Source organism: Ptychodera flava, unplaced genomic scaffold, assembly GCF_041260155.1.
Source record: "Ptychodera flava strain L36383 unplaced genomic scaffold, AS_Pfla_20210202 Scaffold_31__1_contigs__length_3010019_pilon, whole genome shotgun sequence".
Lineage (NCBI taxonomy): Eukaryota > Metazoa > Hemichordata > Enteropneusta > Ptychoderidae > Ptychodera > Ptychodera flava.
Window position 1 is genome coordinate 353,606 of NW_027248353.1, and position 16,737 is coordinate 370,342.

Genomic DNA, 16,737 nt, shown 5'->3' on the forward strand with positions numbered 1-16,737 from the left:
TAGAATTGTTGGCAGCTGCAGGGTTTGAACCCCTGAAAAATTCGTATATGAAAAATAAAAATATTTTGAAAAAATCCCTACCGACCCACCTACATTTATTTTGTTTGGCCTAATGTATCTATAAATAACACTATTAAACAAATTATACAACTCATGGTCATGTGACACATTTTTCTCACCGTACGTTTATTATCGCAACACCAAGTTTGTTGGCTTATATGCCTCGTTTTACGTCTAGGCTAGGTTGTCGAAAATATTTTGTTGTCATAGAAATATTCCTCATTTGCATAAATCCAATATGGCCGCCACAACACTTCACTTTTCTTTGTTTTTCTCTAATTAATAACTATTTTTAAGCTACTACTAACAGCAATAGAATATTTTTTTCACATTGTATTTAAGAGAAGTCCTAGAATAACATACTAAAAGTCTAGTACAATCTGAATTGTAAATAGTGCCTAATTTGCATAGATGTAAAAAGATTATGGTTACAAACTTAGTGCTGATAGAATGTTTCTGCTAAAAATAATTGGATAAGCATGATATGTTATGCAGGTTTTTGGCTTATTTGCCTTGTTTTGGTTTAGGTAATGTTGATGGAAATATTTAGTCGTCATAGAAATATTCCTCATTTGCATAAATCCAATATGGCCGCCACAACCTTCACTTTTCTTTGTATTTTTTCCAATTAATAACTCTTTTTAAGCTACTTCTGACAGCAACAGAATTATTTGTTCACTGTGTATTTCAGAGAAGTCCTACAATCACATACTAAAAGCCTAGTACAATCTAAAAATGTAACAATGCCTAATTTGCATAAATGTAAAAAGATTATGGTTACAAACTAGGTGCTAATAGAATATTTACACAAACACTATGCACGATGAAGCAATGACACAAGTCGACAAAGCCTTACTGAAAGACAAAACGTTTACAATATAAAAAAGCCACCCACGGAGTATTTTTTCTAAGCCACACTCATACTAAAAAGTACCACATTCGAATTCGACAACAAATTCTATCAACAAATTATATCATCAATCTGCGGGTGCTCAATGCGCTCCCCATCATCCCAAGAAACAGCGGAAATTACCTTCTATGATATACAAAGGCAAATAATCTAGTAGAACGAGACACGAATAGCTCTCTGGTACAGATTCAGAGACGACATTTTAATGATCTTTTATGGAACACTACAACGTGAACTAGTCGAATTCATTGCCAAGATCAATAAACAATACCCAATTTCTCAGATTGTCTTTCTTACACAATCACCAGTACTTTACCAAATCTGACAGTTCCCGCTTGATTATACCAAAAAAGAACACTGCAGCCATATATGCCAGTTTCCGTTTATTACCAAGGAGCCAAATTTATGAACAGTTTACCATAGGTATCAATTTAAGCGAAGCCTTAAATGTTTGATTTTTAACCATTAATATTTTTTCTCATCTTATTCCCAGTCCCCGTATAATTTGGATAATTGTTAAATTCTCAGTTGCCTTCCATGAGGAGCTATACACTCATCAGCTTTGCATTAGCTATCTTCTAGCTTCCATTAATATTCATTCTTCTCTGTATAAATGAGTTCCCCACGCAATGCATACATTGATTTATCTATTTTTTAATTTACTCACTTAGACATTTTAATCGGTATTTTCTTTTTTTGATATAAATACATATTCAATTCAGTTTTTATAACGTGGGGTCTTCATTCTTCATAAAGCAGTAGCCTATGCAATTTGCAACAATAGATTCCGATGCATATACAGTTCTTCTAATTATGGAAATGAATGAATGAATGATCTGAACTAATAGTGCCATAAACTTACTTTTAACTTGGGTTGGTAATGGCATTCCTCAAAACAAACAAAAAAACAGGCACAGAATGAGTGAACATGATAGATGAATTGTGGCAGATATGTTTATTACCCAAATAAAGAGCCTTTTTGTGCTGGCTTCTGCATCTATGTGCAAAAGCATCAAGACTGGGCCGTTTAATCACACAATGCCCATTGAATTTACGGAGACCTAGGTTAGCACTTTTTCAGTATTGTAAGCTGTATTTGTCATGTGCCTTATTTTATAACTTTGTTCAATATCATTTTGTATCTGTATGATGTTAAGCACTTTGTAGTACATTGAAACATGTCATATATCGTTTTATGCTATCACTGCAGCTGTCATTTGCTGTGTTTACACTTCACCATCAATTGAGTTACAGCAGCTACACGAGTACCTCGTTGGTAATGGTCGATCAAAGTCACACTATTATACGTAAACTTATTCGGTAATTGGTTTGATTCCGGTTAATTGTATTCAACAGTAAAGGAATGAAGTTGAACGAAGACTGGTGCAAGTACCATGTATACCATAATTATTCACTATGGGCTACCTAAGATTTATTGATGCCCTTATGCTATCAGCACACAACAGACATTACTAACTCTTGAGGTAATTTGCATAATTCTTGAGGGTACACGGGTCAAGACTGCCTGTAGTGTATAAGTGAATCAGTATGGCGGCCGAAAAGCGAGTAGCAATTGTCGGCGCCGGAGTCGCAGGTTGACATCAATCAAGAGTTGTCTTGAGGAAGGACTTGGGCCATTTTGTTTCGAGAGACACGACAAAATGGGTAAGTGAGCAACGAATGTAGAGTGTACAATATTGGTAATACACTTCCGGGATTTATTCAAAGGTCATACAATGTCCTTAAAATATTAAACAGCGTTCGCTCTCTCTGTCTCTCGATCTATTTAAAATGCGATCGCGTAACATCCACAACGTTTGCTAATTGGGCTAAGACGTGCGTACTATCCATTTAATGAAACAATTTTTTGACACTATGACCTGTTGGAGAATTCGCTGATGTTGTTTTCATTACGACCGGTATCCAAAAAGGGTGTGCAAAGGTCACATGCGTCCACTTGAAAGGCTGTCGCGACTATGACCTGTTGGAGAATTCGCTGATGTTGTTTTTCATTACGACCGGTATCCAAAAAGGGTGTGCAAAGGTCGCGTGCGTCCGCTTGAAAGGCTGTCGCGATTCTTTACGAATGGGCGTATAAAGGACAAACGCAGTTGTTGGAGGTCAAATCTCCGTCCCAGTGACATGTAAATAAATGAGTACAGCTGAACGGTTCAGACAGCACCGATGCGTTGACCTAATTTTTCCGAGCTTTATTGAAGCGTCAAATCGTACTACAATAGCAGCTATTGAAATGTTGTACCAATAACAAATATCTCTGAGTTTAGGTTTAATAACTTAAGACGCACAAGCTATGATATTATACACCTGAACTGGTATGATCTAGTTTAGTAACACATATCCTTTGAATTACAACTAAAACTGGTCTCGTGTGAGTAAGCTTTAAGATAACTTACACTGTGTTTGAATGTCTCTTTGCGGTACTAGTTTGTATACGAACTACGTATACGTCTGGACCTTTGTAGAGTTAAATTTCTTTGCAACTTAAAGCATAGAATGACCGCTCCTTTGTCTCACATTGATGACGCTAATAAGGTTAAAGGTTAATTTTTAAAATGGGGCCTTATAGTATTTAGTGGCTAAGAGTTAGGAATGTTGGGATTCCCCTCGCTTCTTTCTGACAATTTCGACATTTAACCTGGTTCTTGCCTTCACTGTTCTTCATCTGACTCAAACAATAGGCAGTCGGGAATTTACTAAGGCGACTTCGAGAAAGGCAACATTGATTTTATTTTTAAGTCTAGTAATTAGTCTGTGCCGAATTACTTGGCGTCCTTGTTTTGCGTACGGAATTCTGTATACTATCCAACTTTAGCCATATTCTTTCTGTACTGTTGCAAAATTCGAAACACAAATCCGAAATATTATAAGAAAGGTTTCATTAATTCTATGATAGAAATCAACAGACACAGGGTATTTGCCAGGTTGCGGTTTTAAATTGGCCGCCACATTGTTACGCTTGTTGTTTAGCAACAGCCTTGACCGAGGTCATACCAGAGGTCAGGTAGATGTCAAAATTTACTATATTTGATAAAATCCCTGACTGTATACATTGGTTTTGGTTGTCTTCTTTCAATCAGGCGGAGTATGGAATTACACTAACGAGCTACGTCACGGACAAGGAAGCGCCATCTATGATTCTGTCGTAACCAACACAAGCAAGGAATTTATGTCATTTTCGGATTTCCCATTCCCGAAGGAATATCCGCCTTTATTGGTCACCGATTAGTTCTTCGTCATATCCAGAACTATGCAACACATTTCGATCTCGAGAAGCACATTCGGTTCAACACAAACGTAATCGACGTACAGCGCAACAACGATGGCAAATATTGGAAGTTACAGATCAAGGACAAGGATGGCAACCTTTCAACTGAAGAGTTTGATTACGTCATGATTTGCACCAGCACTTTCAACGTGGCGAACACACCTAAATATCCTGGCCAGGACAACTTCGTTGGACCAAACTCCACGCTAACGAGTACCGAGAAGCCAGTATATTCAAGAGAAAGAAGATTATAGTTGTCGGTGAGCCAGTCTGACATTACAGCCTAATCATGCTGGAATGGAATATGATCATCGGGATTATATTTGTATATTTTGTATACATTTCGAAATATTTCAAAACGCAAAGTAAACAAACCAACACACAGTAGAGTCATGTTGACAATGACAAAAATGAAAAGAGGTGAAAGCAAAATCAATTATATTTTACCTTGGTACGATGGGATAATCAACGCAATACGGACTTTTCCAAAGTTCCGTTCTAGATGTAACAGGGATATTAACAACATATTATTGTTTATTTAAATGACCCCAAGGTGGTTCAGCAACAGGCGGGGAAATCTCAGCTGAACTTGCCAGAAATGGCTCTGAGGTAATACTTTGGACGGTTATTGTTATTATTATTATTATTATTATTATTATTATTATTATTATTATTATTATTATTATAAATAATTTTTATTATTACTTTATTATTACCAAATCGAGTCGATAAGAATTGTGACATGGTGTTGTTCAACAAATACACGCACACATCCCACTATACAGCACACAATATACTAAAAACACCAAAATTGCAACAAATATAGATAGAAACAAATTAAAACCAATAAGACTACTGCGGAATGCTGCTCCCAAAAACTGTACACTAAAACATCACATTAAAATTACTGGATCAACAAAGTTTAACAGGCCTTGGAAAAAAAACTGTTTTTAAAACGGCTTGTTCTTGATTTAAAATATCTGAAGCGCCTCCCAGATGGAAAAAGCTGGAAAAAACAGTGAGCTGGATGGATCTTAACAGGAATGATTTTAAGTTTGAGTGTGTTGTGTGACATGATACGGTTTGAAAGTTAAATGGTTGAATGTTATTATTTGTGTAAGCATATCTGGTATTTGGAAAACATGTTATATTGTACGATGGCTTTCAAAGCATCCGAACAAGGGAACAGCAGAAAGAATGTACTAGAAAGGCTAAACCATGCTTTCTCTCATTCTCGTTCTGTCTGTTGCTAAGCGACTAAGTGGGGGCGTGCTGGTAATGCGTTAGCTCTAATATTTTAAGAGATTAGCTTTACTACTAAAGCTTTTTCCAGCGATGAAAATGAAGCTTAGCCGTATTAAGTTCCAATCAAAGGCAAAGACGAGCTCGACGTGCAAGTAAGCTTCAAATAAGGGTATTATCTTCGTTTAGGAAAGAATACACACGATGCAGATGTCGCCGGCTTTTCGTCTCTTTTAGACTGTTTATTATCCATTTCCGACTTTGTGAACACTTCAAATCTACTTGACATTATATAATATGTGTTATTTTGGGTGTAATGGAATTGCCGAGCTTATTAAAATTTCATTTTTTATTTACTGCTCAGGTATATCTTAGCATGCGACATGGCACTTGGATTGTCCCTCGTATTTGTCCGGACGGTCGCCCCCTGGACACCGCCGTCTTTACTCGCCACTTGCTCAGATCGCCAGCAAGGCAAATGGTATTCTTGGAGAGCCTGTGTAAAAACAGAATGAATGACCATCAAATATATGGTTTACAGGTTAGTTGTTAATGCATTTATGACTAGACTTTTGTAGACTCAGTGAACGCAATTACAACATTCCACGTAGCTTCTGGCCGATATAATACAGATGGGAAGCCAAATTTACCGTTAAAAACTCACATTTTAGTTTTCAATAAATAAGTCTGCAATAAGACAACAGTCGGTCTATTCGACATGATTATCATCATTATTAACTAAATTCAACGCTTGTGCATTACATAACTCCGGTTGAAACTTTGTCGAGATAAGAAAGTAGAGTGGTGATAGAACTTTCAAGTCGACAAGACTGCATTATCAATTGGCTTACCTGAGTGAATTGGAGCAAAAGAAAAATATAATTATAAAAAGACAAGTTTTCAATTGAAGTAATACAGAAGCTGTTATATTGACCTTGTCAATTACCTGCTACCGTATTATATACCTGTGTACAGCATTTGTCAAGTCCATACCATATTAACATATTTCTTTTTATAAGACAACATATACGCTATTCTGAAATTTCGCCAGATATGATGATCATCAAATATAACTATCTGAGTGACAGTGAGGTTTTTCTTGTGAATATGTGCTACCTGAAACATCGTATTACCAGATGTGAACTGAATGTGCTCACGTGGTGTACAACGGGTTTATTACATTAATACAATTTATTACATAGTACTACGGTTCACAGAACAATCAGATATCTATCAGATATAAATATATGTGTAGCAAGTATATCAAATTCGGAGTGACATCACTAATTACAAAAGGTTATTAAAACATATGCAACTCAGCGGATAATATGACAGAACCCCATGGGGTTCTGTTATTTTTACATATGTTCTATTTTTTATCTGCATCATTTATCGAGTGAATCGACGTGAATCGTACTACTTGTCTATCAAGCTTCAGGGCGACTCTGCGGAGTTATATAACATTGGCATCACTGTAATGAGGCATCGAATCAGCTTTCACCCTTCATGTGTCAATGCGCCATACCCTTTATTTTGATTGGCTAAACTATTGTTTACTTGTTTATCAAGGATGACGTAAGAGAAACGTCGGCGGGCTCGATCTCGGCTTGCAATCGCTCACACGCACACAAACGTAGCAACATGCCACAGATAGCCAAACGAAGAGAACTTTGAACATAGAACGCTTTTGAGTTTTTCACCTTTTTAGCAATGATCGATACAAATAACAGTTCGAAGATTTTACGGAAATTTAAGAGCAAGATACGGCAAACGTAACTTGTCGAGCGATCAAATTTCAGTGTTAACCGTGGCATACAAGCGCTCGCTTTTATCAAGGACACACTGTTATGTAGGACACACAAGCACAGAATAAACTGCATGCAAAAGTGACTTTCTATTGTAAACAGGGGATGTCCGGTGAAACAACTACTGACAGAAACGTCTCTAAAAAATGTTAACTGTTCAATTGGCTCCGCTGCGCCCACAGTTACGTGTGTTTTGATGTATGAAGCCGCTGTGTACGGCGGCCACTGTGTATCCACGGAGCTAGAAACGGACGTCGCCCGTTTTCAATGTTTTTGCTTCGCTGACAAACAAACTGTTCTTCCGGATAATAAAATCATCCTCACACCATAATAAGTACATGCAATTTTAGTAAAGGGAAAGCAACTCCACACATCGTTCATATATTAGTGATTTGCGTTTAATGTATAGTAGTGTGTAGTTTTTGTTTCACTGTCTTGTCTATAGAGCCGATTATGCACGGAGAACACAGCGGCTGTAATCTGCGTGTCAGTGCAGTCTGTACTCCAGAGTGGAGAGACTGTGTCAGACACTACGATTCTTTGACGCTATATTTTGAAAGTTTGCCAGACTTTCTTCATCAATTGCCTCAAGTTCAACTTCAGTGGATAAATTGTGTGGTATATTTGCAGATTGTATGTATTCCTATGTTGTCCCACTGGAAGTTTGTTCCTATGTTCTCCCACTAAAAGTTTGTTCTTTCATTCTGGAAGCTGGGATATCTCATTTTGTTTTACTTGTTCAAGGTCGTGTTCGTATTGTGTTTACTAAATTGAGAGAAATATATATGTGATCGTCAACATGTTTAATGTTGTGAATTTCTGTCAAAATGCAGGAATTGATTCTGGGTTTATAATGGCCTGTTGTAATCTTTGTATGAAGTCGGTGGTTGACGAGTTATTTTTGACGCTTCCTTATTAGTGTGTAGAATTTCATTCATCTCCTTTATCTAACGGTTTGATTGGTATCTCACCGTTTTCTGATAGTGTTCTTGATCACATGCCTTAGACATAGAATTTATTTTATCTGTGTTTTGGAAGGTGAAATTCAGATGAATTTGAGGCTGCTATGTGTATTGATTTTCATTTTGGTTTGTGCTCTTGTAATGCGACATTTTTGTCGGCATAATACGTTTATTTTGTTCTCTATTTCTGTGCCCTCTTATCATGTTGACCCTTCTATTTATTTTGTAATTTTATGTGTAATTTTAGTGCACATTTTTAGTGTCGAGGCATGGCACAGTCTTGATATGGTAACTCTCCCTTTTGAACATGTGTCGGCCTTTAAAAAGGCCGTTTAGTATTGTGATCCTTGTTTGGCCCATGCTGTATCCAGTTATGTACGTTGTTCACAACGTTTACTGTAAATTGCTGGAATGTTGTGTTTTTCTTGTCGATTTATTGTACGGCCTAGGATCTTGTCTTGCTGATTTTCACTACAGTCACATGAGGTCTAGTCCGCTCTGCGTCTATGCGCCCCATAGACGTGTGCACATATGTCCGTTTCCTCGTCGTAGTTTTTTATCGGTAATGTCATGTATCTTATATAACTAGCATTGAACCAAAGTGAAATGGAATCTAGTAGACGACATTTTCTGTGTTTACAAACAAAAATAGTTCCGGGTCAAAGATGGTAAATACTCATTAAAATAAAGGAATGGCACAATGTTTTGGTATTGCACTGCAGTGCAAATACCGTAGTACGCGCGCGCGCTTCGATGCGTGTAAACTGTGGTACATATGTAATAGTTGACATGACACTATAGTATAATCATAACGTTCTGAGATCGTCGTCAGTGAAAAGTTTCATGACATTTTGTGCAGTATTTCTTGATATTTGTCGACACTGTCATTACTGTCTCCATAGCTAACCTTTATATGAAAAAATGATACGTCATAATTTCATAAATATGAAGGTTAACACGAGCCAAAAATCAATGACTACTTGCAATTGGCGTATGGTACCTGTCTATCAAATCTATGGTTTGATAGAAAGGCAACCAAGTGGCAGATAAAACCATTTATTCAACGTTTCGGTCCTTCAAAGGGACCTTCTTCAGGAATCTGAAATGCATAAAAACACAGTCGGCAATGATAAAAAATACAGAACATTGGAATAAAAGGACAATGGAAATGGGTTAAAAAGAGTAGTAGTACAAAAAATAAAAATGCTTCCTTAGCCAAAGTAAAACTTTTTGAGGGGAGTTGAAGAGAATAAAAATTACTTACAGGTAAAGTGCTGGGAACACTTGTGGTCCTGGTTTTGATCGAAAAATAATGGAATCAAGGGAAGAGAGTCGCTAGCTGAGTGCTAAATGAGATGCAAAAATCGGAGGGACTGCCTAGCTTATAAAGGAAAGTTACCAGTCCTTTTTGTTGAGTTCATTCGGGGCAAGGGTGTCAAGCATTAAAAATAAAACCAAATTGTACATTCCAAGCGGGTAACTTGCTCACTTTAACACGTCATTTTCGTCTATTTACTGTAACACTATTTACTCTAACCCTATCAAATCTGACTTGATTTCGTTCGTGTTTTTGAGTTATCGTGTAAACAGATAGACAGACAGACACACAGACCGACAGACATCGCTACAACATTAGCTCACGTGTGCGAACATGTGAGCGAAAATAAAACCTAGTTGTACATTCCGAACGGGCAACTTGTTCACTTCGACAAGTCATTTCGTCTGTTTACTATAACACTAAAGCCAAAGATTTGCGATGATAAGAGACGAACAGCTTTAGCAATACTCGATGTGCACCATTTTAAAAAAGCGCTGTATTACAGTCCAGGATTGGGATAGCTTATCATTTAAGCACATGATATCCTTAAACTAACTTTCTATAATATGGCATTTCGTATGTCTATATACAACTTCTATGTTCAGGCCAAAGAGATATACCCAGCATGGAAGCGTTTAATGATTTGTGATGACATGCACGATAGGCTTGCCCAAGGTCAGATTAAACCAATGGTTGACATCAAGGAGTTTCAGAATAATGACGTCATTTTCGAAGATGGCACTACTCTTGAGAACGTTGATGGAGTTATCTTTGCAACAGGATATGGCTTTAACGTACCGATTATCGACGACTCATGGCTCTATGGTAACGTATGATACGGAGTACAACCGTACTGTTTACAACTGCTTTTGTGTCAGTGCAAGTGTATTTTAGAACAAAGGATAAATATTAATTTCTTGGTATCTAAAATGCCCTTTAGCTTTGTAGCCTCTCTAAATAAATACATAATCAATGATGCAAATATATAAAGAAATAAATCAGCTGATAGACTGGTAGTCTGATGCGTGGCAGAAAATGTCGATATTAACATTGCCTTCTCTGACCTTTGGCGTCTTCGCCACTTTAAGACGGTAATTACAAAATAAGCTTACTGGAAGAATTATTTTCGCAGCGAATGCCAACTTGCGCAAGTGTAGAATGAAATAATTTTACTAAAACGTAACGATAATATGCATTATCATCGCCTAAATATTTGCCGTTCGTGCGATTATACAAAGTTTCTTAAATATGCATGGTGGAGAAAGACATGATGAGGTAATTCTCACGAAATAAAAAATAACAAACAAAAAAAACATTTTTCTGATGCATGTCATAATGATTGGTAAATTTTCTTTTGCAGACGAATCAGGCAAAGCTGAGGTGTACAAGTACGTCTTCCCGTTGCGTCTGGATCATCCCGAGAGGTTGGCGCTGATAAGTATTTGTACTCCTTACGGGTCTCACTGGCCCTTGGCCGAACTACAGGCCCGCCTAGCTAGCCGAGTCTTTGCCGGAATATTATACTGCCAGAAAAAGCTATAATGAAGATGGATATTGATCAGAAGACAAAATATGAGAAGAACAAACAATATCAAGTAGGTTCAATCCGATGAATAAATATTTTATAAACAGCGTTAAAATTAGACGACCAATATTTTTTGGAAAAGGAAAAAAATCAAATCCTGATATAATCATGATAATGGAAACGCATTGATGTATGATTTTGATAGTTCTTAAAATGCGCTAGTTTCGTAAAACAAAGATTTACTCTTTTGATCAAACGTTTCCGCGGTAAACTTTCACTATGAAAAGTATTCCTCCCCAGGGGCACGCATAAGCGTCAGTAATGAAGAATAGTGGTATAACCTCCAGTCAATCACATTTCCTCTTTCCCACTCATAAAAGGTTCCAGGCCCGCCATTAGTTGAAGAAATAGCCGAGATGATTGGTGTGAGACCTTCATTTTGGCGCCTTCTCCTGTCGGATCCAAAACTGGCCATGGCGCACGAGTATGGTCCCTTGGTACCGTACTGGTATCGATTGCAAGGACATGGTGCATGGCCTGGTGCCAGGGATAGAATATTGAATGCGGCAGAAAACACAAAATTTATCTTGAAGGGGTTTCCTTCTTGAAAGTAAGATAAAAACTGAAAGCATTATCGGTTCGCCTACTAACGGCATTGAACCATTGTTCTATTTGCATTTATGTGTCTGTCTAGAAGTTAGATATATAGAAAACAGTATAGAAAAAATATCTAGAAAAAATTTCACGACAGTGATTATACCGATGTAAGGTATGAATTCCGAAGGGTCGATAAATTACTGACTTTTATTTTTGTGTTATCATTTTTCTTGTTACGTTATCAAGCATCACTATCAGGGGGCCATTATCTTACTGAATCTATTAATATGGCCAGTGCGTGCAATCCTGACAGAGAAGCATAGCAGAAACATGCCAGAGGCACACTATGCCAACATATTGTTTCATATTTATTCACGATAAGATTCGTTTTGAATTTGTTATGGTAATTCCACATGGCATTTCTCCAACTCGACCTTACTTATTTCAAACTTAACTTTGCGAAAAATTTCATATAGCGTATCAATTATATCACAATTAATGCAATGATTCTTCCTCAAAGACTGGACATCTGGTATTTTCAATTTCTTTATGATTTATGCGATATTCGTGATTAGATTTCACATGATATGTATAGTTTGATAAAGCATACTTCGACAAAATAGCATTAAGACGAGACACATGATAGACGGACGTAAAAATACACCGATAAAACCAACATTGAGACACCTAGAGCTACGAAGTTGTATTTGAGCCGCGGCGTAAGTTCGCTTGTCTATTTTGAAGTAACGGCTACGGATTTGTAACGGGAATAAGTTTAGGGCTGCCGACGATCAGCGCAACTACGTGAGCAAAGCAAGCGTTCATTGAGACAGAAATAAATTCTCTCCCTTCCCAAACTTTACAATACTTGTAATAGCAGGTAGCATTACAAAGTAAATTCTGGATGAAATGTCAGAGTAATGTATTATTTCCAAAACACTCTGTGGTACAAAACATGTGCAATGTTCCTAAATTGAACACGGGTCCAACAAAATCGTTCGATCGAAACTAAAAGCAATGTTACTTTGGAATAAAAAATGTTCCAGTTCTGCTTGTGACGGATTAAAAAATGGTGCATATCCGGTTTTTTGTGTATGTGTGAGGGAGAGGCATTGTGTACTTGAATGTCTCTGGATGCGGGGATTTGTCCATCGTTCTCAGCTAAAAGAAAAGCTGCAGACAGATGAAGAAGGAGATTTCATACTATATGAAGAAGGACATTCACTCATAATGGTACATAGCGAATTATCGGCCTTTAGTCTAACGCTGTGACAGTCCATCAAGAGGTGGAAAGACAGACAAAACTTTGATGGAATAGACGAATTAGTTTAAATACGGTGGGAGAGTTATACATGTATATACTACCTGATACATTGTGCTTCAGTGACAATCTTCACTTTAGCGCATGGGAGCTGCACAACACTCACTTAAGCATTTCACAGTGGTTGTAATTAGGCAGATCTCAATGAAGTTTTTTTACTAAGGTTATCTGTGGATATCTTGCAAACCTTCTTCGGTTAAATGATCTCTAGCTGATACAGTGAATCATCAGCTTTTTTTCGACCTCTGGTCACCCGAAGCTGAGTGTTTCAGTGAGCAAACATCACACTGTGCAGAGATCTCTCAAACCCCTTCTTCTCTAAGCTTTTAAAAGTAAATCGACATTAAAAATTTATTAAAACAAACTGGAAATTCGACGATCTTAATATTCGAATTGTAGAGACAACATAGATCAGTACTAATTTTAGAACAATTTGCGTCCTATTTTCTTTCATTTATTATCAAATCTATGTCTTACTACAACCTTAGGTGTTTGCCTTTAAGACTTCTAATAAATTGTAGTGTTACAATCTTTTCTTATAAAACAACACAGCCGACATCCAGTTCACCATCGTCCTACTAAGATCATTAAAAGGCTCAGCCCTTGATGCTCTCGAGGACTCAAGATTAGAAATGTATTTGTATTGATTCATGATGAGTAATAGTAATGGATGAAATATAATTAATCGTTACTTCCTATATACGTTTGTACGACCACTATGTTCAGTTTACCCTGTGATGAAAACAGTTAACATATGTACACACGATGTAAGACCCTTCAGGTATAGAATTTCTGATTAATGTGTAAAATGTTGGACATAAATTGCCAATTTTTACCGACCATGATAACAACCTATTGGGTTTAAAATGGGACGCATTGTGCTGCCATTATCGTTGCAATAGTTACTGCACTGCCCATATTGCAATTGCAAGCTGAAACTAGCGTTCCGTTTAAAACTGGCTATTTTTGCATCAAATAACCGACACAGAGGGCGTTTCTAAACTCCAATGCAAGCATTCTTTTCGTATGTCTTCGTTCATATGCACGACAGTTGTTTTTTTTAATTTCTTAGGCGTCATATTAACGATATTTTGTATGGGTGGCAAGGCGGATAATAATAGTCACTGGCTTATAAAAGAGATGTATTTTATTAATGGCATGTTATAATATAATAATTTGAATGTTCCGTATTTAAATTAATTAACCTCGTATCATGATCATACAGGACTTAGAGAGGGGGTAAACTATAGAGAAAAAAAGAATTGTCAACTTTAAGAATGCATGCATGCATGCAGGTGTATGTATGTATGTATGTATGTATGTATGTATGTATGTATGTATGTATGTATGTATGTATGTATGTATGTATGTATGTAGGTATGTATGTATGTATGTATGTATGTATGTATGTATGTATGTATGTATGTATGTATGTATGTATGTATGTATGTATGTATGTATGTATGTATGTATGTATGTATGTATGTATGTATGTATGCATGCATGCATGCATGCATGCATGCATGCATGCATGCATGCATGCATGCATGTATGTATGTATGTACTGTACTGAACTGCACCGCACCGTACTATACTGTACTGTACTGTACTATACTATAGGGTTATTCACAAAATACGGCCCTGTATGGACAAGGGCTCAGTGGGTGACGTGTTGGACGAGCCGGAGGCGAGTCCAATACGTCACTCACTGAGCCCGAGTCCATACAGGGCCGTATTTCGTGTATAACCCTATTATTATACACCTCCCTCCATTAATCGTCCTTATAAACTAATTCTATGGTAACTTTTGAAGGATGCGGCACGCACGATATGAGTGGAACGCGGGCGATTGTTGAAAAAAATTGCTACAACACCTGAAAATTTGCGTGTCGCACGTCTCCCGTATCAGGACTCCGTGTACTATAAAAAATACGGAAACTTATTGGACGGTCAAACTCCCATAGTAGGTGTATATTACTGTACTGTACTGTACTGTACTGTACTGTACTGTACTGTACTGTACTGTACTGTACTGTACTGTACTGTACTGTACTGTACTGTACTGTACTGTACAGTACAGTACAGTACAGTACAGTACAGTACAGTACAGTACAGTACAGTACAGTACAGTACAGTACAGTTCTGTACTGAACTCTACTCTACTCTACTCTGCTCTACTCTACTCTACTCTACTCTGCTGTATTCTATTGCACTGCGTCTCTACTCTCTCTACTATATGTCTATTGCACTGCGTTGCACTTCACTATAATGTACTGCACTGTACTGCACAGCAATGTACTATACTGTATTGTGCTGCAGTGCACTTTTCTGTATTGTAAAGCACTGTACTACACTTCACTTCACTGCACTGCACTACACTCCACAGCACTGCACTGCACTTTACCTACTGGACTGTTCAAAAATCAGGTATTTTGTCAAAAAGCATTTTTATTCATTGTCTTGTAAAGTTCCTTTTATCTCCAACATATTACTTCTTGTTATCAGGTATGGAGTAGTATTTAACATTCCATGTTACTTCCAGGTCATAATCTTTAAAAAATCATTTAATATGTCATCACATTTAATTTATTCCCATGCCCAAAGTGCACCCCTTTTTCAGTGAACTAAATATGATGAACATTTGCCACTAGTTTAGATTTCTGACAGGAATTTTTATAAACGATTTTTCCTGTGCAGACTCCCCGCAATTTCTCAGATTGTCTTTCTTACACTAGCTTTGCCTTACCTATTTTCTAGCTCCTATCACATTCATTCTTCTTTAAAATAAAATCCTTCAAAAGGGATATGTTTTGTAACATTACAGTTTACTGTTGTTGTTGTTTTTGTTGTTGTTGTTGTTGTTGTTGTTAAGAACTTGTTTGAAATGTACTACACACGTCTCAGCATATTATTCAAAACGGAAAGAAAAGTAAAATATTAAAAGTACAACCACACATGAAGCTAAAACATTCACTCGATAAAAACAATAAAATAAATCAAGGGAAGCTTTTTAAAATTAACCATATTACTGATTAAAACGGTAGGTTTTCAAATTGCTCGTAAATGTGTCATAAGGTCTAGCTGCATTCATTGCTAATGGCAAAGCATTCCAGATTGATTCCACTGGCTTTACGGAGACCTTTGTGGCAAGGTCAGCAGATTTTCAGCATTGCACGCTGTATTTGTCAAGTGCCTCAGGTTTATCACTTTGTTCAATGATTTTTGAAACAGCTTAGTGTTGAATACTTTGAAGTGCATTAAGTCATGTCACAAATCGGTTTATGCTATCACTGCATGCACTGTAGCTGTCATTGGCTGTGTTGACACTCTAAAATCCAATGACGTACGTCAGCCAGATCAGATATCGAGCTTAGGTTGAATTACACAAGTGCGTTGGTAATTGAGCAAGTGAGAAACGAATTTAGCGTGTGTGATATTGTTACTTCCCTTCCGGGATTTCTTTCAAAGGTCATACGTCATATATTATTAACTAACTGCTGTTTGTCTGATTGTCTGTCTGCCTGTCTCTGTCTCTGTCCGTCTGTCTCTCCCCCCTCTCTCTCTCTCTCTCTCTCTCTCTCTCTCTCTCTCTCTCTCTCTCTCTCTCTCCTCTCTCTCTCTCTCTCTCTCTCTCTCTCTCTCTCTCTCTCTCATACAGATTGCGTAACAACCATAACATTTAGTAATTTGGTTAAGACGGCACTACTATCA

At 37.2% G+C, this 16,737-nt stretch overlaps 1 protein-coding gene across 1 annotated transcript in view; it reads left to right on the forward strand.

Moving 5' to 3' along the window:
* Positions 1 to 13,101, forward strand: part of LOC139127342 (dimethylaniline monooxygenase [N-oxide-forming] 2-like) — a 43,899-nt gene extending 30,798 nt beyond the window's left edge. Inside the window, exons 3-7 of the transcript XR_011550980.1 lie at positions 4,810 to 4,865; positions 5,863 to 6,039; positions 10,189 to 10,408; positions 10,944 to 11,178; positions 11,489 to 13,101. The gene's annotated coding sequence lies outside the window, so the exon portion shown is untranslated. The remainder of the gene's footprint in view (positions 1 to 4,809; positions 4,866 to 5,862; positions 6,040 to 10,188; positions 10,409 to 10,943; positions 11,179 to 11,488) is intronic.
* Positions 13,102 to 16,737: the final 3,636 nt, after the last annotated feature.